Source organism: Perognathus longimembris, chromosome 3 (assembly GCF_023159225.1).
Source record: "Perognathus longimembris pacificus isolate PPM17 chromosome 3, ASM2315922v1, whole genome shotgun sequence".
NCBI classification, from domain to species: Eukaryota; Metazoa; Chordata; class Mammalia; order Rodentia; family Heteromyidae; genus Perognathus; species Perognathus longimembris.
The window spans coordinates 17,016,332-17,041,552 of record NC_063163.1 but is presented as its reverse complement, the minus strand read 5'-3'; positions in this window follow the sequence as shown (position 1 = coordinate 17,041,552).

Sequence of the window (25,221 nt, the reverse complement as noted above, 5' to 3'; positions counted from 1 at the left end):
CAGAAGAAAAATGTTCCTGTGGATTCTCATCAGTGTGCATCATTTGATTCTGTATAAGAGGAGTAGATCAGTTCACAGCTTTCTCACGAGCGACACTCACGGTTTCTCTTGTGGCTCCTCGGTCATCCACAGTACATGGGTGTTACCATGTCTGTTGGTCAGGCCCTCAGAATACTCCTGATGTTTGTCCTTAAACATCTCCTTTGGGCAGAGTAATGGTGGGAGCTCCTCTAAGTCAAATGATCATGATAGCCCTGAGATAACTTACATAAAATATATGGAAACATATATCATTCACATTAAAGTGCCTGGCCCGAGTGTCTCAGATATGTAATCCCAGCTTGTCAGGAGGCTGAGAACAGAAGATTATATTTTGAAGCCAGCACAGGCAGGAAGTCTATGAGACTTACTGACTGCCCCAAAGTCAGCTGTGGAGACAATGGCTCAAGGGGTAGAGTGCTAGCCTTGAACAAAGAAGCTCAGGCCCAACACACAGACCCTGAGCTCAAGCCCAAGGAATCAACAGAAGAAAAGAAACAAAATGAGAAGCTCCTTAGTGAAATAGTTTACTGATGTTAGGTAAGTAGTTACTGGTGTCATATTTTCAATAATGTGGAAAAAGTGTGCTTTTCAATATACCTTCTCAAATTACCTATATTCAGGTTATAGATGAGCAAGTAACAGAAGGTGCTTAGAAAGTATATTACATTGCATTATAGTTTGCTGTAAGATTCATGTATATTTTTAAAATTGAAATAAATGACCAAATGTCAAGATACCGAGCATTTTTAAAAACGTTTCACAAGTGCCTGAGTATCTAGTGTGTTTTTAATTTGCTTAATAGAATATATTCCTATGTTTGTGTTTTGATAATGTAATATTCCCAGTAGACTCCTGCTGTTAAGTCTTTGTTCCCAGTGGACTGGGCTGTTGTTGAACACATGTAGACTTCTGGGTGGAGGAAACAGATCATTTTGGGTATGTTCTTGAAGGCTCTACCAGGAATCTCTTCTGCTCTCCCTCCTCCTCACTCTCCTCCTCCTTCTTGTCCCTCAGATCTCCTCTCTCCCTTCTCTTTGTCATTTTCAGTTTGTCCCTCAGCCTCCTTCCTGGTTGCTAGGAGGTGTGGTAATTCTCTGCTCCATTTTCCCACTGTGGTCATGTTGTGTCCAGTGCATGGGTCTCAGGAATGGAGAACAGAATCCTTTGAAATAACGAATCAAAATAAATCCTTTGTCCCTTAAAAAATAAAAAAAAATAAAAAATAAAAGCCTGTTGCAAAGGCAGATTCTGGTCACTTGCTACTTTCTTTTGTACATATATATATGTACATATATTAAACTTTATTAAACTGAAGATAATCCATTAATAATATCCTAAATATTGGTGTGTGTGTGTGTGTGTGTGTGTGTGTGTGTGTGTGTATGTGTGTGTGCTGTCCTTGAGCTTTATTGCTCAAGGCTAGCACTCTAGTACTTGGGTCACAGCTCCACTTTAGGCTTTAAAAAATATAATAATTACTTATTTATTGTCAAAGTGTATATTGAAAGGGAATACCAAAATTGAGAGACACAGGGTAAAAAAAGATAAACAACTACAAAAGCAATACTTGCAAAACTGTTTGGTATAAATGAACTGAACAACTCGTGGGGGGGAAGGGAAAGGGGGAGGAGAGAGGGGGGAATGAGGGACAGGGTAATAAACAGTACAAGAAATGTATCCAATTTTTAAAAAGAAAAAAATAATTATTTATTGTCAAAGTGATGTACAGAGGGGTTACAGTTTCATAGGTAGGGCGATGGGTACCTTTCTTGTACTATTTGTTACTTCCTCCCTCATTCCCCCATCCCCCTCCTTTTTGTGTACTTTTATCAGATTCAACTCTTCACTTATTGTTGCCTTACCCATTGATGCCAGCCCTTATTATATAGATGTTTTCAGTGAGACTAATTTTGCCACCCTCATTCACAGATGAAGTGTATTTTGGTATTGTTCACCTCTATACTAATAATCCCTTTTCCAACTCTCAATTACCACAGAGTCCTACAATTGCAAATATATACATAACATACACATATGTGTATATGTATATGACCATATCTATGAATACATATAGTCCTGTCTGTATAAGTAAGATTATATCATTATTACAAGCAATAAATAACTACATAAATTTACATAAATCAATACATAAATATGTAGATCAGATGATGCATCTATCTAATCTACCTCTCTGTATACACACAATGCATATGTATGTGTGTTTGTGTTTGTGTTTATGAGAGAGAGATGACCCATAACTTTTACCCAAATGAGACTGTTCTCCAATGGTAATATTATTCATGCAAGAAGTTAAGAATCAGCCTCAGACACTCCTCCCTTTGAACTCTCAATATCCAATTATTCTTCAAACTTACACTCTTACCTTTGATACCCACTCAAATCTTCCAGAATAATTTCCATTGACTCCTCCCCCGAATATGTACATCCTCCCCTGCCTGATGAATTTCAAAAAACTTCCCATTCTCTGTCTGTATACTGTTTTACAAGACTCCCCATGGTTAACAGGGGACAGGAACAGCAGGGTTGAACTTTGTAAACAGAAAGCTGATCGTATCATAAACTCCTTTTATGGCTTTTCATTGTTCCTTTGGTAATTTTTGCAGTCTAGAAAATGGCCCATAGTTTCCTATTCTATTATCTAACTTTTGATTATCTACTTTTACTTCAGAAATTTCTCTTTGTTCTTCACAGTTTTTTTCTTTTTTCTCATCTCAAGCAATCAGTCACTGAAAGGCAGTTGCTGCTTCTATCTCCAAACTTGCAGATATTCCTGTGGTTAGAATTCATGGGCTCATTCTCAATAATCTTGTTTTTTCAGCTCAGACACAACTTCCCCAGTAATAATATTCCTAATCTTACATCAGATCAGTTCTATGCACTTTTTTTTTTTTTTTTTTGCTGTGGCTGTCTTTTAAAAAATGATTTTCTTCTAAATTGTACCATTTTCGACACTGATAATTTTTATGATCTCTATAATTTCCTATTAGGCTTTAAATATCAAGGAAAAAAAAACCTGATTTTTTTATAAGAATTTTGTTCTAAATCAAAAACATATCTCCTAAATCTATCTCTTTTAGCGTCTACTGAAGTTTATCTTGAAAGTCAAATGACATTTTGTTATTTCAGCAAATGCAAACATTTCACCCCCTTTATTCTCTCATATTGAATTTCTCATTGGAAAGGTTTAACATGATAACCGGAGCTCAGTTTCCCTTTTTCTTCTGCATTTGACTGAAAAGCCCCTTGTTCTTCTGCTGCTCTTGATGACTAGTTTAATCAACCTACCAGTTACAGAGACAGATCTTGAGATCTTTCAAGTATAATTTGAAGACATAAGGACCTTGCTGCTTATTTTGGTCTCTTCTGAAGCTCAAACATTAGTGACATCATCCCTTCTGTTATTACATGATGCAACTGTATATCAGTTAGGATTTTTTTTTTCACTCCAAGGCCTTTGTCTAGAAAATGAGTGCAAACCCTTTTGATCCAGAAAGCATTATCTCAGTATAGTGATTGCCAAATGAGGATAAGCATTCTATAGTTTCTAAAAACAATGGACTTATATTGGCTTTGTCACTTTCTTGACAAATAGATTTAATATCTTTTGTACTGTTTTATCTATAGAAACTCCTAGCAGAAAAAAACATAGGCTAGAAGAACTATAATATTTCTTCTCAATGCATTTTCCTTTGCAATGAACTCAGACAAGGAAGAAATCACATCTTTAATTGGGGTATTTCAGAAAAAGTGCAACAGAGAAGGAATGAGTCACATTTTCTTTCCATTCCAAAAAGAATGACACTGACCATGTTGCATTTAACATGTCTTGTAAAATCACTTGAAGACAGTAAGAACTAATAAAGAAAATAATAACCATAGATTTAAAAAAAAGTGAAATGTTTATCTGTTTACATTTTACCTTAGGTTCTGGTATAAATTATATTAAATTCAGGTGGTATAAATTCTTATCTTTTTAGTACTAGATAGAAAACCTTATGTCATATACAAAAATTATAAATAATTTTAATTTATGGATGTCATTGTTTAGAACTAACCTCTTGTGCCAAAATCCAGCAGCAGACCAGCACAAGCCAGAAAGAATCACACATGATAAATTACCTAGGTCAGGTCTCACTTTTCCTTGAAAATAAAGATTTATAAAGTAAGGAAAAAAATTTTTAAAAATGTAAAAAGTACTTAAACAGACCTGAGTCAAAATAATACAATACTTAATTATTATTATGTTTCCTTGGCCCCTATTACAATAAATACCTGTTTTGTAAGCTGGTCAGATGAAATACTCATTCTACTTCATAGAGTAATTGGTGGAAGAGTCTAAACTTGCACAAAGTACAAACTAGACTTTTGCATTAAACTTGTAAATTCATTAGGTTGTCTTGTAGAAAATCACATGCAATTGATTTATATTTTATAACAAAACATTTTCACGTAATTATATTTAGAAGGTCTAAAATAGGCACCTTCAATAGAAAACATAAAAGATTCAAACAAATGAGCAAGGTGCCTTAAGCTCTGAGATACCTGCCTTTCTATCTACTGTAGAGATTTTGGTTTCCTGGTAAACAAAATATGTTTTTTTATGTACGTATGTGTTTATCAAATTTTTGTCTTTATGAAAAAAACATTATGAGCAGGGGTGTTTCAGTTACATGTTACCCTATCTTTCACTTTCTCCCACTTACCCCTGCCTATTTCCCTCCTCCCCAAGTTGTAAAGTTGATATCCAACTTGTTGTTAAGTAAGATAGTATTGATCTATTAGTTCATCCTTTGACATGGTGTGTGTGTGTGTGTGTGTGTGTGTGTGTGTGTGTGTGTGTGTTTCCAATTAAGGTCCATGCGAAAATAATACATATTCTCAGAGATGAGCTGGTTTGTAGTGGAAGACGGTAGGCCAAAACAAATCAATATAAAACAAAAACAAACAAAAAAAAAAAACAGATGGCCAAATTAAAATATTAGCTAAAACATGAAACTTTACCCTGAGGGCAGTAGGCATTTCTTCTTACATCCTGAAACCAAATGTCCTATTGGTATTGCTGTCCACTAAATGGCTTTCCTGACAAATATACATATGGAGTCTTAACCCCAAATGAGATTTTATTTGGAGATGATATCTTTGGGAAACCATAGGCTTAAACTTTTGTCTTTGATGTGAAGCCTCAAAATAGAACCCATGATTCTTCAATACAGATGTTAAGGGTCCAACTTCTCTATTGGGCACTGGGACAGAAGTTAAGCATTTGCTTAATTTAACTGTTAGAGCAAAGTTAAATATGCTTAAACTAAGCTCCATTGGAGTATGCCTAAAATTCTATCTACTGTGGTGGCTGAGTCAAGGAGGTTACAGTTTTAAGCCAGTCCAGGCAGAAAAATTTGAGACTCCATCTCTAATCAGCTATTTTTTAAGTTTAAGATTTTACGTTAGAATACTCTTAATGATAAATCTTCAGTGTAAACATGTTTTGAAAGATGCTTTTTTTTCTTTCCATATACTCAAAAGATTGGTTGCTGATCAGGCTAAGTTTTAAGCAACCTTTTGAAAGGTGTTTTGGATCAAAGAAGAGCAGTGATCACAATGGACTCGAGAATTCTACCCAGATTAGATTAACATATTAGCTCAACATTAGACCCATCATTATGGTAAAATACAGCCCTTTATTTGCATAGTGGACTGTTCCATGATTGGTATAAACATGAGTGGGCTGTTCTAATTTGCACAGATATCTTTCCTGTGTCATCTTCTGGCTAACAAAATGAGATGTTCAACCACTTTGTGGGCATCTGGGACATTTACTGCTTGTTGCTTCCCTGCTATCACAACACTAGGTTTCAACACTTACTCTCAAGTGTCTTTGCCTCTCTTTGTTGTGCTGACCACACAAAGAAAGGAAGAAGAAGCAGTGGTGGCAGCAAGGGATCAATAAACCCAGAAGACTGTGTGTGCTGGGCAAAAGTGTCATGACTGTCAGATAGAAAGCAGTGGCCAGCAGCAGGGAAATGTAAGCAGTTAAAGAGATGCTGGCTTGTTAGAAAGTGAGGAGTTGTCAGTACTCAGAGCATCATATCACCTGTAGTACAGAAATCTGTAACACATGGGCCACAAAAACATTATGCAGCTCCCTAACTTCCCATGGCACTGGAAATGAAACCCTAAAACTAAACTTTTGTCTAATACCTTAGAGGTCAAAGGCCTAGGGTTGAGATCTTTTGCACCCACTCTCATATACTTCCCTGACTACAAATACCAACAAATGCTAAGATAAATGTAGTACCTGCTCTTTGCCTACCCACTATTTTGGGTTAGACCAAAGAACTCAAGCAGTCTGGGTTGTAATACACAACCTGCCTATGAACTTACTTGCCCTGTCTCACTGCACTGCGAGGTGAGAACTCAATCAGGTGTCATATTCAACCCTATCCAACCCAGAAACCAAACATGCTAGTGCCTAAAACTTAAATTTCCAGTCTCTAGAACTATAAAAATACAAATCATTTTGTGTTCCTTAATGCACACAAACCATGGCGATTTGTTATTGCAGCCCATATCAGCAAAAGAGATAGATTTTAAACTTTCAATTGCCAAATTCAACTTTACGGAGAAAATAATGAAACACACACACACACACACACACACACACACACACACACACACACACAACTACAAAGACAAGAAAGAAATCATTTGTAGGGACATGGTAGATGGAAATAAAGTAGAACTAGTAGAGTGAGAAACTTTAAAGCAATCTAAATAAGTGCTTGGTGATGAGTATGGAATGGTAATTTAATTGTATTATAAATAACTCTCTGGGTCTGGCTCACTTCAATTAGTGTAATTTTTTTCCAAGTCCTTCCATTTCCTTACAAATGGGACAATGTCATTCTTTCTGATAGAGGCATAAAATTCCATTGTATATATGTACCACATTTTCCTTATCCATTCGTCTACTGAGGGGCATCTGGGTTGGTTCCAGGTTCTCGCTATGACAAATTGTGCTGCGATGAACATTGTTGTGCTGGTGGCATTACTGTGATTTTGTTTGTGATCTTTTGGATAGATACCCAAAAGTGGGACTGCTGAGTCATAGGGGAGTTCTATATTTAGCCTTCTGAGGAAGCTCCATACTGCTTGCCAGAGTGGCTGAACCAGTTTACATCCCTTATTGGGAATAATTAGTACAGGTTTAGGCAACTCATAGCAGAGCATCTCAAGGCCCAATAACTATACCCTTATGAACACATAAGATGATGCTAAGTGAAATGAACTCCATGTTATGGAGACAATTGTTATATCACAGTTGTAACTACTTTCAACGTCCCATGTGTATCTGTAGCTTCTACTATTGATGATGTTCTTGTATCACCTTCCTGTGGTTGTACCTACACTATCTCTGTAATCTTATCTGAGTATATTGGAAACCGTGTATACTGGTATTGGAACTAGGAAATTGAAAGGGAATACCAAAATTGAGAGACACAGGGTAAAATAAGAGAAACAACTACAATACCAATACTTGCAAAACTGTTTGGTGTAAGTGAACTGAACACCTCAGGGGGGGAAAGGGTAAGGGGGAGGGGGGGTATGAGTGACAAGGTAACGAACAGTACAAGAAATGTATCCAATGCCTAACACATGGAACTGTAACCTCTCTGTGCATCAGTTTGATAATAAAAATTTGAAAGAAAAAAAAAACTGCAATAAATAAATAAATAAATAACTCTCATTGTATGTGACTGGCTTTACATATAAAAGGAAATGATGTCTTTATTCATGCACTTACTGATGAACACAGGAGGAAACTGGAAAGGGAGAAAACAGTGGGGTGGCAAGCCAAATGAGATAAGAAGAGTACATCTGATAACTAAAAAGAATAAAATTTTACTAAATAGTAACATCACAGACTGGAAACACATCCATGATCTCATTGATTGAGATGTAAGAGTTATCTTATTTATAGAGGGCAATTCACCTGCCTTTGTCATTGCTTCTGCTCTCAGGCCATACCTTCAACTTCCACTCTTGAATCCTAGGAGTCTATGATTTTATAATATTGCAAACTAAACATACACACATACATACACAAATTAGTGCTTACTTTTCTACAGAAAGTATTTTCTTTGTCAATTGTGGAATTGTGAAAATTACTTAACATTTGATTTATAAGACATCCAAAGACTTCAAATATTTATTTTGATATGTAATATCTGAAAGCAGTAAATATTACCTAGGAATATTTTTTACAATTTATATTATTTTATGAGTAGCCGTATCCGTAAAGAGACAAAATGATGCAAGAAGAGACTAAATATACTGAGAACCTGTTGTCAGAAATATTGATTGTTCAAGGAAATGGCCATATTCAAATTTGGTTAATCCAGAAAATGAAAGGCAACAAACACTCCAAAAAATTGTACTGAAATCAAATCAAATCATATTCTAATACCGACTGGAAATAAAGTTAAAGGACAAAATTATAAAATTATTGGAAGTAGTAGAAATATAGTTAAAATTTGTGTGGGTTTTTATGTGGGAAAAATAGTACAATATTACAAATAATTCAAGGAATATACACTAGAATCTTAAGGTAGACAGCTAGGAGCCTTTATAATGAATTTTGACTCTTATATTTTCACTTTTGATATTAACTAGTCTGCTCAAACTTGTTGCTGTGTGAATAAGTGTGAGACAATTGGCAAATAGCATAATGAAAAATGATCTATTACAAGCACAGAACAATGTTATCATGAAGAATTGAAGCTTTAAAGTAAAGGTCATAAAGATTGCAGTAGAGGCAAGAATTTTTAAAATAAAACCTGTAGGCATATAATCTTATTCTAAAATTAATTGTTATGCATCATTAGAATGCAAATCAAGGGAGAATTGAGGAGGAGGGAAAGTGGGAGAAAAATAAAGGAGGAGGTAACATGTTTGACACAAAATGTACTCACTAAGATAACTGCAACCCCTGTATACATCATGTTGACAATAAAATTAATTTTTAAAAAAGAAAATCAAGAAAGATGTAAGAAAAATACTTGAGAATTGTATAAAGAGCTGTTATTCAAAATGTATAAAGAAATCATAAACTAAAACACTTCAACTATATTTTACAAACATAAGGTGAATATTACTTATCCTTAAAAAGCATAAAATGCTTCAACATGAGCAAAACCTAGGACATTGTAAGAAATGAAATGCACCAGAAACAAACTATAAATCTTACATGGTTAACATAATATCTGTTAAGTAAAATGTAATATCCATAGAGACAGAAAGGAAAAGAAAATAACCATGGAATAAGGGGTAGAAGCATGAGAAACTATGACATAATAAGTACAAAGTTTCAATAAGGGATGAGAACAAGCTCAGATGATGAACAGTGGTGGTTATTGAGCAATAATAGGAATGAATTAGGGCTAGGCAGACATAAACTTAAAAATCATCAGTGATCAATTTATTTTGTTAATATTTTATTAAAAATTTCAGAAAAATCCAGGTTTTCACCAAATGCAGAAAAATATAATCTGCCTTTTATCTAAGGATTGAAAATTATTCAGATTTGTCAAGAATGTTAATTTTCCAGTAGCACTGACTTTGTTTTCCACTTTTCTCCTTTCTCCCTTTCTTATTCTATGCATATCTCCAGAATTTCTCAAATGTTATTACAGTTACACAACAGCAACAACAACACAACATGTGCGCGTGCACACACACACACACACACACACACACACCCTCACTGATCCACACCATTTCTTGAATCGTTTGGAAAATTATCAAATGTATAGAGTAAATTATAAGTACAAAACTTTGTAATAGCTGAATGTCTTTCACCAAACAATGTTGATATCTAAATTTTGGAAGTAGACTACATAAAAATATTAAAGACATGGTTGCACCTAATGACCACAGTTCGCTGTTACTGACAAAATATTAATTAAGTCAATCACAGAAACCAAATGAATGAAGTAATCCAAAGTATCAGTCAAATACATGATTTGTATTTTTTCCCCAAATAAGACAGTTCTTAATTTCTTGGAGAAAAATTCTGGTTTTGGATGGGAAGAAATACAATATTCATACAAATACAAATTCATATAATGACAGCCTATCATTTGATAGGCTTTGAACTATAAGTATGGTGTAAAAAATAGTAAATATTTGCAGGTCAGTGAACACTTCTTCACAACCTAGGTCATTTTCTTTATCTCTGTATTCAATTTTTTATCCTCATCTCCAGACAATCACAAAGCTCTTTTAGCAGAGATAAATTTATGGGCTTTAGAATTATATTTAAATATATTTTCTCTCTGGCTTGTTCTACTCAACATAAAACGTTTGGGATTCAACTATGCAGAAATAGAAATTGGTAGGTTGTTTTTGCTATGGTAGGAATAGTATTAATATTGAATGGAGAGTATTCAACTTTATGCATAAGCTCTACTTTTGTAATTCCCTATGTATGGGCATGTCAGGACTGTGTTCAATTTGCTGCTATAACAAATGGACCTCTTATTTATATTTAGACACAAGCCTCTCCATAACTATATGCTTTCATTTTCTCAGATAAATAACAGGAGTAATAAAGATAAATTTTCACATAGTAAGTATGTACTGTACATAAAAGTATCATGAATATTCTTGTTTGCAATTCTTGCAAGATTGGACAGGTTGAAGATGAAAAGATCATAAACAATGGTAGTGAATGTGATAGAAATTTTTATCAATAGACATACTTGATCTTTCTTGAAATTATGAAGACCAGAATACCCAGAATGTTATGTTTATAAGAGATAGCAACGTATGCCAGCAATATCATCACCTGAGCCAGTGTACTACTTACTCTTCTTAGCCAAAATGTTAATGACTCCTTGTTCAATTTATAAATTTTTCATGCCTTATTTTACCAGAACTCAGTTGTGTTTCTGGAAAGTCAATCTCATTAATAATGCTTTATGTTTTGAGTCATTAATGTTCATACTAACTTGCTTTCTACCCTCTGATACGAGGTGTCACATCTAAGTCTAAATGATTAAGTCTTTTAATTCTTTCTTAATGGAAAGCTCTTATCAGATAATGCTTGGAGGTATCTTTAGAATTAAAAAAAAAAACTTACCCAATACATGCATGGACAGCTGAGGACATAATAATGGCTGACTGAATGCTTTGACATTTCCAGTCAACTATAGCGGTATCATTGTCCTTTCCTGGTTGTAACATCAGCAGGATTGATAGGAACACAGAGATGATACTAATACAGACATTTCCTTATGCAGACATTCTTACTGCCTGGGTGCCTTTTCAAACTTGAAGGACACTTTCACAGTTTACAAATAGCCTTCCTTGGACAATAAACTATCCTGCTAGCACCATGCATGCTAAGTTTATGCCTGTGGCATTTTTAGAAGCAGAGTTACAAACTTATGGGAATATAAATTTAATGGAAATCCTGACAGCTCCCTATCTTTAACTAAGAGAATGTTGTCAATCGTAGATGGCATTCTCCAGGTAATACTGATGAGGTCAGCTCTGGATAGCAAACTAATTGCAAGCTGTGTTTCTGCTGACAAATTATAAACGGTGCTTATGCATGCCACACAAATCTAATGTAGTTCAGAGCACTGGATAGAGGCATAGCTATCAGTAAAAGTCATTATATGTATTGAATAAATAGAAAATTGCTGTACCAAGCACTTTTTAGATTACTAATGTGAAAGACATATACTATAGAACATCTATCACTGTGGAAACATAATCATCATTGTTTCTGATTCTTTTTAAAACTAATTTATATCAAAATAACGTAATTTCTGAGACTGCAGTATGACAAGTACAGAACATATGTTTATCTATTATAATAACTTTCATTTCATTAGTGTAACAAGAGGAAATGCTTGTTTAAGTTAAATTCAGAGAGAAACAAAATGTTCTCTTGAGTCTATTTTGTGTATTTCTCTAAAGTAATAACTTTTTCCTTCAATTATTTTACTATCTCATGATAAAATACATGTGAATATCATCTTCTTTCTACTACTCATTTAGTGATGCCAAGAACTATTAAAAGAAAACTAAAAATACACAGCAGATAGGATCCAAGCAATTTTAATAGAACCCTTGAATTTTGTAGGTTTAGTAACCTGTGCTGTCCTGTATTACAAACAATAGAGATGAAGTGCATTTATTATACCTTTTGAGTTATTTACTCCTCTAATTGTGTTTAACATAACAAAATAACTTGGGCTATGTGAAATTGTTGGGGTCCTTGGCCCCCAGCACTTCTCCTGGCCAGCAGGAGAAGCGGGGAGCGTATCCCTGGGGCAAGCCAAGATGAGGTAGAGCTGCGAAACCGCCCACCTTGATCCCCCCTTATGGTTAAGGCAGGACACTGAGATGATTCCGGGGAAAATGTCACACATCTTCTGAGTTTAATATGAAAAACCACACTTATAAAGGCTGAATGGTGCCAGGAAGGAGAGGGATGTAGCGTACCTCGCTAGGCGCTGTGATTGGCTGCTTGGGCTGTCCATCAGGTTCTGGACCTGGAAGCAGGTGGGGCTAACAGGGCTGGGAAGGAAGGCGGGCAAGCTAGAACCGCCTCTTAAAGCTGCAGGGCATCTGGGGTGGGCATGCCCCACATCTACCCCTTTTGTTTTTTATTAATAACAGAGGAGGGGCACCAGGCTGGGAGTATGGGCGGAGGCTGTCTCTTCTGGAACTATTTTCTGCTGAAAAGGGGAGAAGTAGTCAGGGGTCCCTGATTCATCATTTGGCCTGGTATCATCTAGTTTGGTTGGTAAAAGTCCTCATCATTTCCACAAGAATGGTTATCAGGGCCAAGGGGTGTCATGGTCTCCTCTGGCTACCTCCTGCAGCTTGGACACGTCAAGGAGTCCCTGGGGCTGGGGTCTTCAAGGTCCAGATCTGTGCTGGGTACAGCAGTGTAGTAAGAGGATGGCCTTGAACTGCAAGTTCCCAGGTGGTGACCTCAGTGAGGGATGTTATCCTGTTAAAAGAGACTTTTGAAGAGGTCAGGCAAAAGCCTGACAAGTTCACAGGACCAGTTAACATGAATGACATGGGAAAACACACCCTGGGCATAAGCCAGAAGAGTTCCATTTGGAACATAAACCCAATTGTGGCCCATTACAAGGAAGGAGGGATAACTGAACTGGGGGCAAGAAGGAAGGGCGAGACAAAGTGACTTCATTTAGGATGTGACATCATTCTTCTCTTACTCCTCTCCATGTTCCTTGTTCCCTGAACTGGCTGAGTTCCAGGGGTCTAGGTGCTTGTTACTAGGATGTCTTGCCCCTACTGGCATTCACGGGGTTTGAACTCAGGGCCTGGGCACTGTCCCTGAGCACTTCTGCTTGAGGCTAGCACTCTACCACATTAGCCATGGTGCCATTTTCAGCATTTCACAGGTTCTCTGGAGCCACACTTTCAGTCTGGCTCTTTGCTGGTTACTTGGGAGATGGAGTTTTAGAGGTAGTTTCACTTTTTTTTTTCTCCCCAGGCTGACTTCAAACTGCAATCCGAGGAGTTTTAGCCATAATAGCCCTTTTGTTTCCAATTAAAGCAACAAGGAGAACAATAGGAATAGAGTTTACCTGTAACTTGTTGAGAATTGACCAACAAATACTTTCCAGAGTTCTTCCATAACACTTAGAGAACAGCAGACTGAATGAGATCCATGTGCTATCAAATCATATCATTTAACCTTACTGGAAGGTGGAAGAGAACACAAATGAATAACAATTAAGAGAGCAAAGGGTCAGGACAATGTAAGTCTCAGCTTCAGCAGTGGCTGTGTCTTCCATCCTGGATCAGCAGGCTTCATTAGTCATGTGTGATGGAGTCAGGCAAGAGAGATGGGTTGGATCTGGGCAAGGCTGTAGTGGCATCTCTCAGAATCCTCTGGATATATCATCACACCTCCTGCTGGGTTGCCTGCAAAATTCTACACAGACTGGTTAAAGACATTTGAAATCTCCCAGTATTCCCTGGTTGCTTACTCTGAGTACTATGGCTTTTGTAGGCTGATACCCTACTGGTTTAAGCAGGGTGACAACTTTAAAAGGATTTTCCTAGTCACAAAATTCACACAGACCAAAGGCCAACCAAGTCTGCTCTCTGCAGCAGCCACAACAGTTTCTGAGACATGGAGAGGGAAGACCAATACTACCCCAAGGCAACCCTGTGGCCACCAAACACAACTCTGATGTTTTTAACCTAGAGTAACTCTGTTATGATAGGACTGTTATGAACCCAACTCTAATCTTGGGAGCGGGTAGGGCAGAGCCAGAGCAGAAGCACTCTGGGCCTTTCAAAATCTTCACAGGACTCCTAGATTCCCTGAGCAGTTTTTTATGAACGAGAGAGAGAATAAGGAATCAGTGAAACCAGGCAGTTTGGGAGCAGCCTCTGGAGGCAGCTTCATGAACCGCCAGTCCACACAGCTAGCACACATGTTGACAGTCCATGCAACTAGCACATATGTCGACCTGAATCCTATAAAGCAAAATATTAATCCTGGGTCAGGAAAATCTAGGTTAGCAGCCACATTTGTATAAAATGACTCTGGTCCTTTGATCTTAAAGTATATGAGAGCACAGGAGAGAAAAATAGAAAGGCAAAATCTTAGTCTATACCAAAGAACTGTCAGGATCAGATGTACATTTGACTTTTAGCATAGATAGACATAAAAAATAACACACTGATTTTACATCATTGGATACCACATGCTGCATATTTGAACCTTTTGGAGTTTTTGTTAGACACATTTGCTTGCACACAAACATAATTAGTTTGGATTTAAAACCTGGGTTTTTGTTTGTTTGTTTTTTTGTTGTTGTCTTTTTCTTCTTCTTTGGCTTGGAGTCTGGTGATAAGGCAGGATGCCTCCAGGCTGTTTACTGTGACTCCACCTACAGGCTGCAAGGATCCCTTTAACATAAAACTTAAACAAGTTAAAATAGTTTAAAAGGCAAGTGATTTTTAAACCATGATGCTAGTTTTTGCATGTTTTACCCACAGATAGACAGACAGACATACATACAGACAGTTGTGCACAAACTTTGGGCGCTCTTAGAAAATTTTTTCTTTTTCTGAATTGGCCATGTAAGTCTTCTGGAATTCCAGTGGCAAAATGATATTATTTTGCCCATATCTTAGAACCACGTAGTCAGTTAGAAAACAAAAAAAACTTTTCCTAGGAAACAACGGTTTTCACAGATTATCTGGCAAGGAAATGAAGAAAGCCACATTTTGAAAAACCAATGGGGAGCTCCAATGGGGAGCTGAAGTGGGATGCTATGACCAGAGAAGGTCCAGGAGATGGGAGACAGCAGAACAGATACGTGGCAAGGCTTAATGATGGTGGAGCTGGTCAGAGCCTTAGCAGGCTCACAGCAAGAAACCTTCACCTCAGAGTATTTGAATTGCAAGGCCATTGTCAGGGTGGGGGGCAGGGGTACCACCCTGCCTTGAGGAATTTGAAGAATTTTGCATGCCCCTTACCTGGGGGATGGGTGGGCTCCACCTCCAACCAACTCTATTGTTCACCTTATGCTCAATGCTAGGGAAAGTTTGGGATTTAGCCAAACAAGCAGAAGTTAAGTAAATAAGCCCAGCAAAAGCTTCCCAGGCCTCAGAAGCCAGAGGAGTGAGAGTAAAGGGTCCTTTACTGTCCCCAGGGTGGGTCCACAAAGGATGGTGGGAAGCCTCTGGTGGAGGAGGGGTGAGAAGGTGGTGAAGGCCGCTGCCACAGCTGCCACCGCTGCTGCAGCTCCCAGCCCTGCTCATCCGCCATGTGTCTTGGGACCTCGGCGTTCAACTTGGGACCCGGGGGACCTGGTGTGGACTCATCTGCGGACCCATTGGAGTGGGGCATAGATCCCCTCTCCTCCTGGGCAGCTGGATGGCTGCCCCTCTCCCGAGCAGCCAGGCTGAAAAGGCCAGCAGTCTCCACCCAGGGTGCAGCAAGCTTCAAGGTCTCCTAGGCATTTTCGGCTTGGGAGTCTGAAATGCCCAGTCTGGTATTTTGGAGTGTGAATCTCAGAACCGTGAAGGGTGGATGGCTCCACTGACTTTGAGTTTGCCCCATTCCTATGGGGATACTCTTGCCTCTGGGACGGCTTGATCAGCTCACTGGTGGAGTTTCTAAGCCTACGCTTTTCAAACCACACGTTCGGGTGCCAAAATGTTGGGGTCCTTGGCCCCCAGCACTTCTCCTGGCCAGCAGCAGGAGAAGTGGGGAGTGTACCCCTGAGGCAAGCCAAGATGAGGCAGAGCTGCGAAACTGCCCACCCGAGCCCCCCTTACGTTTAAGGCAGGACACTGAGAAGATATCGGAGAAAATGTCACGTATCTTCCGAGTTTAATATGAAAAACCTGAAAAAAATGCACTTATAAAGGCTGAATGGTGCCAGGAAGGGGAGGGATGTAGTGTACCTAGCTAGGCACTGTGATTGGCTGCCTGGGCTGTCTGCCAGGTTCCGGATCCGGAAGGCAGGCGGGGCTAACAGGGCTGGGAAGGAAGGCGGGCAAGCTAGAACCACCTCTTAAAGCTGCAAGGCATCTGGGGCAGGGATACCCCACATGAAATTACTAAGGGAATGGTTTATTTGGCTGTCACTTGTAGGGGCTGAAAGTGCAAGATTTGATAGCACCACTGGTTCATTCGCTATGAAGGACATAGAGTGGATGGAGTCCTAGAGGACCCTTTGTAAGAAAGAAAATAATTTCAGAGGCCAGCTTTAGGCATGCTGAATAACTAGATCTCATGGGAAATAATTTAGAGCTGTACCCAAACAAGCTCTATATCTTCTGAGCATAGTGTCCTCCTCAAGGAACTGCCACCAGGCCCTCACATCCCTAAGGCCACACCACCATTCCATATTATTACAGTAAAGACCAAGTGCCCAATTCAGTAATGCTAGAAAAATCAATCAAATTCTGACCATTTAGCAACCCCTACAATTTTAATTTCGATCCAGGAATGTTTCTTCAGCCTAGCATTTTGATTTTTTCCCTCTGTTCTTAGTCTAACCAGGTGACTTTTAATATTTTCTTACTGTTAATATACAAGCCACTTTTCCCACAAAATCATATGAGGTGAAATAAAAGTGACTTGTATACTTACAACATGCAGAAGTCTGGTACTTTTCTATACCATTTAATCCCTTTTCGTTTTATTTGTGTTATACCAGTGCATAGGTTTATTTATCTATTAGTCATTTTTATAACACTGCACAACTATTTTCACAAAATACTATTCATAAAGTTTGTACAAGAATAATTTTAGGAAGTTTTCTGATCTATGAAAAGGATAAAAATGCTGTTTTTTAATTAGAGAGTTTAGGTTGAAATTTGAAAACAATCCATTTGGAAGATATGTATTAATCCAGTAAGACATTGATGTATAGTATTCAATGGATTTTTCCATTCTCAGTAATTTAAAAATTTTTTTTTTGGCGGTCTTGGGCTTGAACTCAGGGTCTGAGCACTGTTCCTTGCTTCCTTTTGCTCAAGGCTAGCACTCTACCACTTGAGTCAGAGCACAACTGCTGTTTTTTTTTCTGTTTATGTGCTGCTGAGGAATTGAACCCAGGGCTTCCACTCTACCGCTAGGCCACATTCCCAGCCCCCTCAGCTATTTTAACTAATTAATTTTTCTTTCTTTATTAAACAGAATTTGTATTATGTAAACTTTAAGTTGTAGTTTTCATATATAAATGCAACATTTATTTTGAGAACTAAAAGAAAAGGTATGATAGTCTAGCATTCCCATTAAAATGACTAAAAGTAAACACAATTAAATGTTTAGGCTTTGGAAATATTGAAGTATAAATAAAGGGAAAGTAAATATACAAAAGCTAAATAGAGTAAAAAAATAGCATGAATATAACAATAAACTAGCCAAAGTTAAAAGCTCATTTTATAGACTAAACCACAGTTAATACATTTTTGAGAATCACTGATTAAGCAGATGATGAAACAATAAAAAAACCTCATATGATGAAAATAAAAGAATATATAAGCACCAAGTAATCAAGGTGTTATTAATATTAGAAAAAAATAATCCAATGCATATGTTTGAGGGACATCTCCACATTTGGTGAACACAAACTGCAGTTTAAAATCTTCTTCTTCCCACCCTGTTTGCTCCAACTCTTTACATGCCCTATTATCTTATGCATTTGAATGTCAAGCCCTGTAATGGCAGTTGCCTCCAAAGAACCCGACCTATTACCATATCTACTAAGACTGTAATCTCTAATAATCATCATGCTCTATGAGGAAATAGGAAAAATAAATCTCCAATAAATAGTAATGGGATTTGTAAAAGAATGAAGGTAGAACCTTACTTAACCAGTGGCAAAAGGCAAATGGAACTGCACTAAAGTCTTCAGTGTTTTAGATTTGTAACTATAAAACAAATGGAAGAAAAAAATGAGGAAAATAAACTACTGGAATGAAATAAGGAAGGCTGATTTTTGTTTGTTTGCTTGTTTCTTTGCTTCAGAAATTGTCCCAACAGTAAAGGTAATAGATACACATAGAAAGTGGTACCAAACTGTGGGGCACACCTGGAAGTCAACTAGCTGGCACCGCCTGTTTCTCAGTCTTGGGGCCATGTGTGGCTAAGACGGTGGCGCCTAACAACAATGAGCAGATGCTACAGTGTCTTTGGTTATAACCTGGACACGGTTCTGTGGGCTGTGATGCCCTGGCTCTTCCGCCCTTGATGGACAGCTCATACCTCCCCTTACAGTCCCTAGATAGGTGCACAACCATCCCCATCCTGCCAATCTTAGACCTGATTGGCTCCTGTGCCTAATATTAGTGCCACGTACTTCCCCAATAAACGAGATCTTGCTTCGACTTGACTCCCAGGCCATCTGATTGTCCTCCAGTGAAGAAGGGCTGGGTGCGGGTGGTCTGCCGACCCTTTTCTTTCTTGGCTCGTCCAGTTGGGGTGTGCCTTCCCTGTCTCTCCTGAGAGTCGGGGGAGCGCGGGGAGGGGGGAGGGGACTAGAGACCCCAACAATAGTGCCCAACTTGAGGCACGAAGAAGCATAGGTTTAAGCTTTAGATGACTCGAGGTAAAGGTATCCCCGAAAAGATGGGGCAATCTCACACTAAAAGTGAAATTCGTCGAGCCAAGCCAAGCGAGTTCTGAGGTAAGGGTATTCCCAAAAAGATGGGGCAATCTCACACTAAGTTTTAGATGACAGGAAAATGCTGAAAGAAGACTGTTTAAGGAAGAAGAGAAGAGCAGGAGGAGAGAGGAGGTGTGTGAAGCGGAGTGGAGTGGAACCAGATGAACTGGAGGAGCAGAGTGGAAAGCTGAACCCAGCTGCCTGGAGGAGTGGTGCAGAGCCCACCGGAGCTGGCCGAAGGAACGAGATGGAGAGGAGAACCAACCTGGCATGAGGAGCCTGGCTGCCTGGAGGAGTGGTGTAGAGCCCACCAGAGCTGGCCAGAGGAACAAGCAGATGCCGGAGGAGGACCAGGAGGAGGCCGCCACGAGAAGCAGCAGCCAGAAGGGCAAGAGAAAAGGGGGCCAGCCGGGCCCAGGAGCAAGCGCAAGGGAATTCAATGCCTCAAGGGCATCTGCCCCTGGAACAAGAGCAGCCTGGTGTGGGATGCAGCCTCTCACATGCTGGCAGCAGGCAAGCAGTGAGTGGTGGCACCACAGGGGACCTGCACGCTCTCGAGGGAGCATGTGGCAAGGAACAATGCTGCGGGGCGCTGGCACAAGACAATGTGCAGCTGCTCCTCAACTGGCTGTGTGGCCCCGGCAGGAGCACGTGGAGCGGAAATGGTGGCTCCAAGAATGCCAGGGACGCCACCTGCTGCGGGGTGCCGAGGAGCTTGCATTGAGGACAGCGGCCCCGCGTAGTAACAGGACTCCCTCTTTAGTGTCAATCTCCAGCCCCCCAGTAAAACAAAAAGGGGGAGATGTGGGACACACCTGGAAGTCAACTAGTTGGCACCGCCTGTTTCTCAGTCTTGGGGCCACGTGTGGCTAAGATGGCAGTGCCTAACAACAATGCACAGCTGCTAGAAGTGTCTTTGGTTATAACCTGGAGGCGGTTCTGTGGGCTGTGATGCCCCAGCTCTTCCACCCTTGATGGACAGTTCATGCCTCCCCTTACAGTCCCTAGATAGGTGCACAACCATCCCCTTCCTGCTGATCTTATACCTGATTGGCTCCTGTGCCTTATATTAGTGACATATACTTCCCCAATAAACGAGATCTTGCTTCCACTTGACTCCCAGGCCGTCTGTTTGTCCTCCAGTGAAGGAGGGCTGGGTGCGGGCAGTCTGCCGACACTTTCTTTTCTTGACTCATCTGGTCAGGGTGTGCCTTCCTCATCTCTCCCGTGGGTCGGGGGAGTGCGGGGGTGGGGGGGGCTAAAGACCCCGACACCAAACAAAATGGTTTGGCATAGTAAAGAAAATAACAGAATGAGAAGGAAATTGGAGAAAGTATCTGCAAACTATCATATCATATCATATCATATATATTATATATATGTATATATATACATATATATATATAATGTATCATAGGAGTGGTAATATACCAAATTAACAATTATAAAATGAACATATACAAATACCCATAGGTATTTAAAAATGCTTAATTTCATTAATCATTATGTATGTAAACTAAAACCAGTGGAATTATTATTTTCCATCCCTACATACAAAATAATACCAATACTAAGTTCTTATGAACAAATAATATGATGCAACTTTTAGAGTTCATATGATGTACATATACATATACATATATGTATATATATATCATACACATAAATTTGTATTGAACATGCTTGTTTAAATCTGAGTTTTAATATAACACTGTTAAAATAAATTTACAACTGACAAACCACTTTAAAATCAACCTTTTGTGAATCATCACAATTACTCATTGTTTTCTTAAAGAGGAAATTGATTCCATTTTAGCATATTAACATTGATGGGGTAATTTTCCAATCAAGCCTTGATGTAAGTGATGAATAGTTACATCTCTGTAAAATACTAAAAAAAAAAAAAAAATCAAATATCTAGCTTTGCTCTCTAAAATTTCAAAGAACATCACAAATTTAAAAGCACTGATCATTTGAATCTATCATAATATTTTACATGTTTCAGTTTAAGTCTCATAGTTCTTACTGAGCTACCACCCTCTTTTAGTGAAAATGCATGTAAGAATTAGCAAGTATGAGTATTTTGTGTTCTTCCCTGAATGTGGGAGTCTTTTCCTGATCCATAAAATCTGCTTTCTGACTGGGAACTAAAGATTTCCTGTTAACATTAGATGAAAATGTATTAAAATAAATTTCCTTCCAATTTTCCCAAATGTCATGGCCAAGGAAGGATTTTATTGTTTTTCTATTTCATTGTATTTCTATTATTTTAGTGTGCCTACATATCTAGAATCAGGTTAATAGAAGTAATTTGAATATTTTTTGCTTCAAATGTTAATTATAAATAACACAGGCATATAACTACTTGATAACCAATTATTTTAGTAAAAAACTAAAAAAAATCCTTTTATCCCAATGAATTATAGCTAAACATTTATAGATCCTTCAAGAAAGGTGTTAATTATGGAAAAATTAATTATTTCAAACCATCAAAGTTTAATTTTTGGCATCAAAGAGTTAGTACTAAGGGTATACTTGAAAATACATTTTATTATGAACTATATCAATATTTGAACCATATAATATAAATTATTTTATTTAAATATTTCCACAAAAAGAAAATGATTTTATGAGTTTTGTTAAGTAATTATTGGAATTGTCTCACCAAAACTAAAACATTTCTCTGTAACGTGTCTTTCTTATTATGTTTCTCAGAAGTATTTCAGAGTTGATACTCATACGCAATTCAGTTTAGAAAATATTAATATCACTGTACATAATATAATTAGATTGTCAAAATTTATTGACTATTAGCCAATTATAATAAGTCAAACTACTACACATATGAATAAGATCTTTAGTGGAGGAAAATCTGATAGTCTTATGAATTCCTATAAATTAAGACACATTCAAGTACACGTTACAAAATAGAGTGAATAAAGTATTTATTCTCTAAATGATCTCACAGAGAAATCTCTATGACTTTTGTAACTTGGATGGTCTTCCTTGACTTTAAGTAAAGGAATAAATCCCTTTACCATAACTTGGATTGAGTTTAAGTATTGAATATTTTGTCACTTAATGAATGAGCCTGAATCAGAGTGCCTATGGCTTACAACTTTAATCCTAGCTATTCAACAGTCTGAGATCTGAGGACTGCAGTTCAAAACCAGCCTGGGCAGCAAAATTCCTAAGTCTCTTGTCTTCAATTAACCACCAGAAAACTGGATGTGGAACTGTGGCTCAAACTGACAAAGCAGTAACTTTTAGTGAAAGAAGAAGGAGAAGAAGAAGAAGAAGAAGAAGAAGAAGAAGAAGAAGAAGAAGAAGAAGAAGAAGAAGAGGAGGAGGAGGAGGAAGAGGAGGAGGAGGAGGAAGAGGAGGAGGAGGAGGAGGAGGAAGAAGCTCAGGACAATGCCTATGCACCAAGTTTATGTCCCACAAACAAAAATAGAACAACAAAACAGGAGTCTTACTCTAATGATAGGGCTAGTACAATTTACTGATTGAAAATGATGGGTATAAAGAACACACTAAAGCCACAAGCACAACAATGTTCATTGCAGCACAATTTGTCATAGCTAAAATATGAAACCAACCCAGATGCCCCTCAGTAGACCAATGGATCAGGAAAATGTGGAACATATACACAATGGAATTTTATGCCTCTATCAGAAAGAATGACATTGCCCCATTAGTAAGGAAATGGAAAGACTTGGAAAAAAAAATTATACTAAGTGAAGTGAGCCAGACCCGGAAACATGGACTCTATGGTCTCCCTCATAGGGAATAATTAGCACAGGTTTAGGCAAGTCACAACAGAGGATCACAAGAACCTAATAGCTATTCCCTTATGAATGCATAAGATGATGCTAAGTGAAATGAACTCCATGTTATGGAAATGACTGTTATATCACTGTTGTAATTACTTTCAACATGCCATGTGAAACCGTAGCTTCTATTGTTGATGATCTTCTTGTATCCCCTTCCTGTGGTTGTACCCGCACTATCACTGTGTCTTATCTGAGTACATTGGAAACTGTATATACTGGTATTAGAACTAGGGAAATGAAAGGGAATATCAAAATCGAGAGACAAAGGATAAAAAGACAAATGACTACAAAAGAAATATTTGCAAAACTGGTGTAAACCAACTGAACAACTCATGGGGGGGAGAGGGAAAAAGGGAGGAAGGACGGGGGAATGAGGGAGGAGGTAACAAACAGTACAAGAGATGTACCCAATGCCTAACCTATGAAACTGTAACCTCTCTGTACATCACTATGACAATAATAAGAGAAAAGAAAAAAAAAGAAAATTTTGGGTATAAAGAAGAATGTTCAATCCCAACTCAATATAGAAATAAATGTTGAGATTTTAGGTAACATCAGTAGAAGTTGAGTTATTGAATAAATGGTTAAAGTTATGATGTCATAAATCTAAAGAGTCCTTCATATATTATAAGAAAAGTAATATTTTATAGTTGCATTCATATTTTATGTGAACTTTTGAATTACTATTTACAATGTATTTTGCATATAACATAACCTATGCTTATGTGTAGTCAGATATATTTATTGAGTACATGCTATAGTCAGAGATTGAAATTATTTCATTAAGAAGATAGGCATGGTTCTAGATTTAAAAGTGTATTTTCTTCTTTTTTTTTCTTTTATTTTAAAACAAAAGACTCACAGGCATTATTAGGCCATCCATTAGAGTAAATTCACTATGTGAAAGGGACTACTGTCATCAAAAATCAATATGTTTGAATGTTTAGTAAGGGTATAGATAAGATTATAGTCTATTTAGGATAAATGCAACAAAATAGAAAATTACCAAATGAGAAAAACACACACCTAATAGTGCATCAGTACATGTGTATATCTCTGTGTGTGTGTGTGTGTGTGTGTGTGTGTGTGTGTGTAATCTTCATATATCTGACTGAACTCTTGACAACAGACTATGAAATTTACAGGGGTGGAGTAATAAGTAAGCATATGAGGGAAAGATGAAATAAACTAGCAAAAATCATGAATGACATGACTCACTTGTAACATAGTTTGAATACATTATCTTCAGTTAATGGAAGCATTTCCAGTGGATTTCTATATCACAATGCTATGCATTCTCATCATTTTTTAGGAATACTATTTAGTCCTTGTGGATGACTCAGAAAGACCACGAGTCCAAATTCATAACTTCAGATGTATATTATTAGTTTTTCAGTCATCAAGACAGTTGTATATCTGTCCATGTTCCATTTTACTGTTATTTAAATGATCCAAATTATCAGTCAACCAGAGATGATGGGACAGTAAATAGATGTAATTGAGAAAATGACCTGTAATTGACTTCAGTAGGATCAAGTGAATTGTAGATGGAAATGATTATACATTATTTAGGCTTGTCCAATTTGATAGTGATCACAAACGTCATAAAGCAATGTAAACTTAAGGTACTTAAAATCAAATACAACCAAAAATCAAGTTCTTTTATTTATTTATTTATTTTTGCCTGTCCTGGGCCTTAAACTCATGGCCTGAGCACTGCCCCTGGCTTCTTTTTGCTCAAGCCTAACACTCTGTCACTTGAGCCACAGTGCCACTTCTGGCTTTTTCTATATATGTGGTGCTGAGGAATCGAACCCAGGGCTTCAGGTATACGAGGCAAGCACTCTTGCCACTAGGCCATATTCCCAGCCCGAAAAATCAAATTCTTTATTCACATCAACTTTATAATGTAGACTAACTTATTTATAGTAGGTAGACTATGTTGATTTCTGGTGAAGTTGAATTCTATAGAGTTTGAACTATGCAGAGTTACATAATTAGGTCTTTGTTCAAAGTATGAATGAAATTCTCCTAAGTATAAGATAGTTTATTTTGAGGCAAATTGATTATATCTAAGTATGGACTAAAGATCATTGGAAAGAAACCACTAGCTTCATGTCTGTGAGTCTCTTCTATGCCTA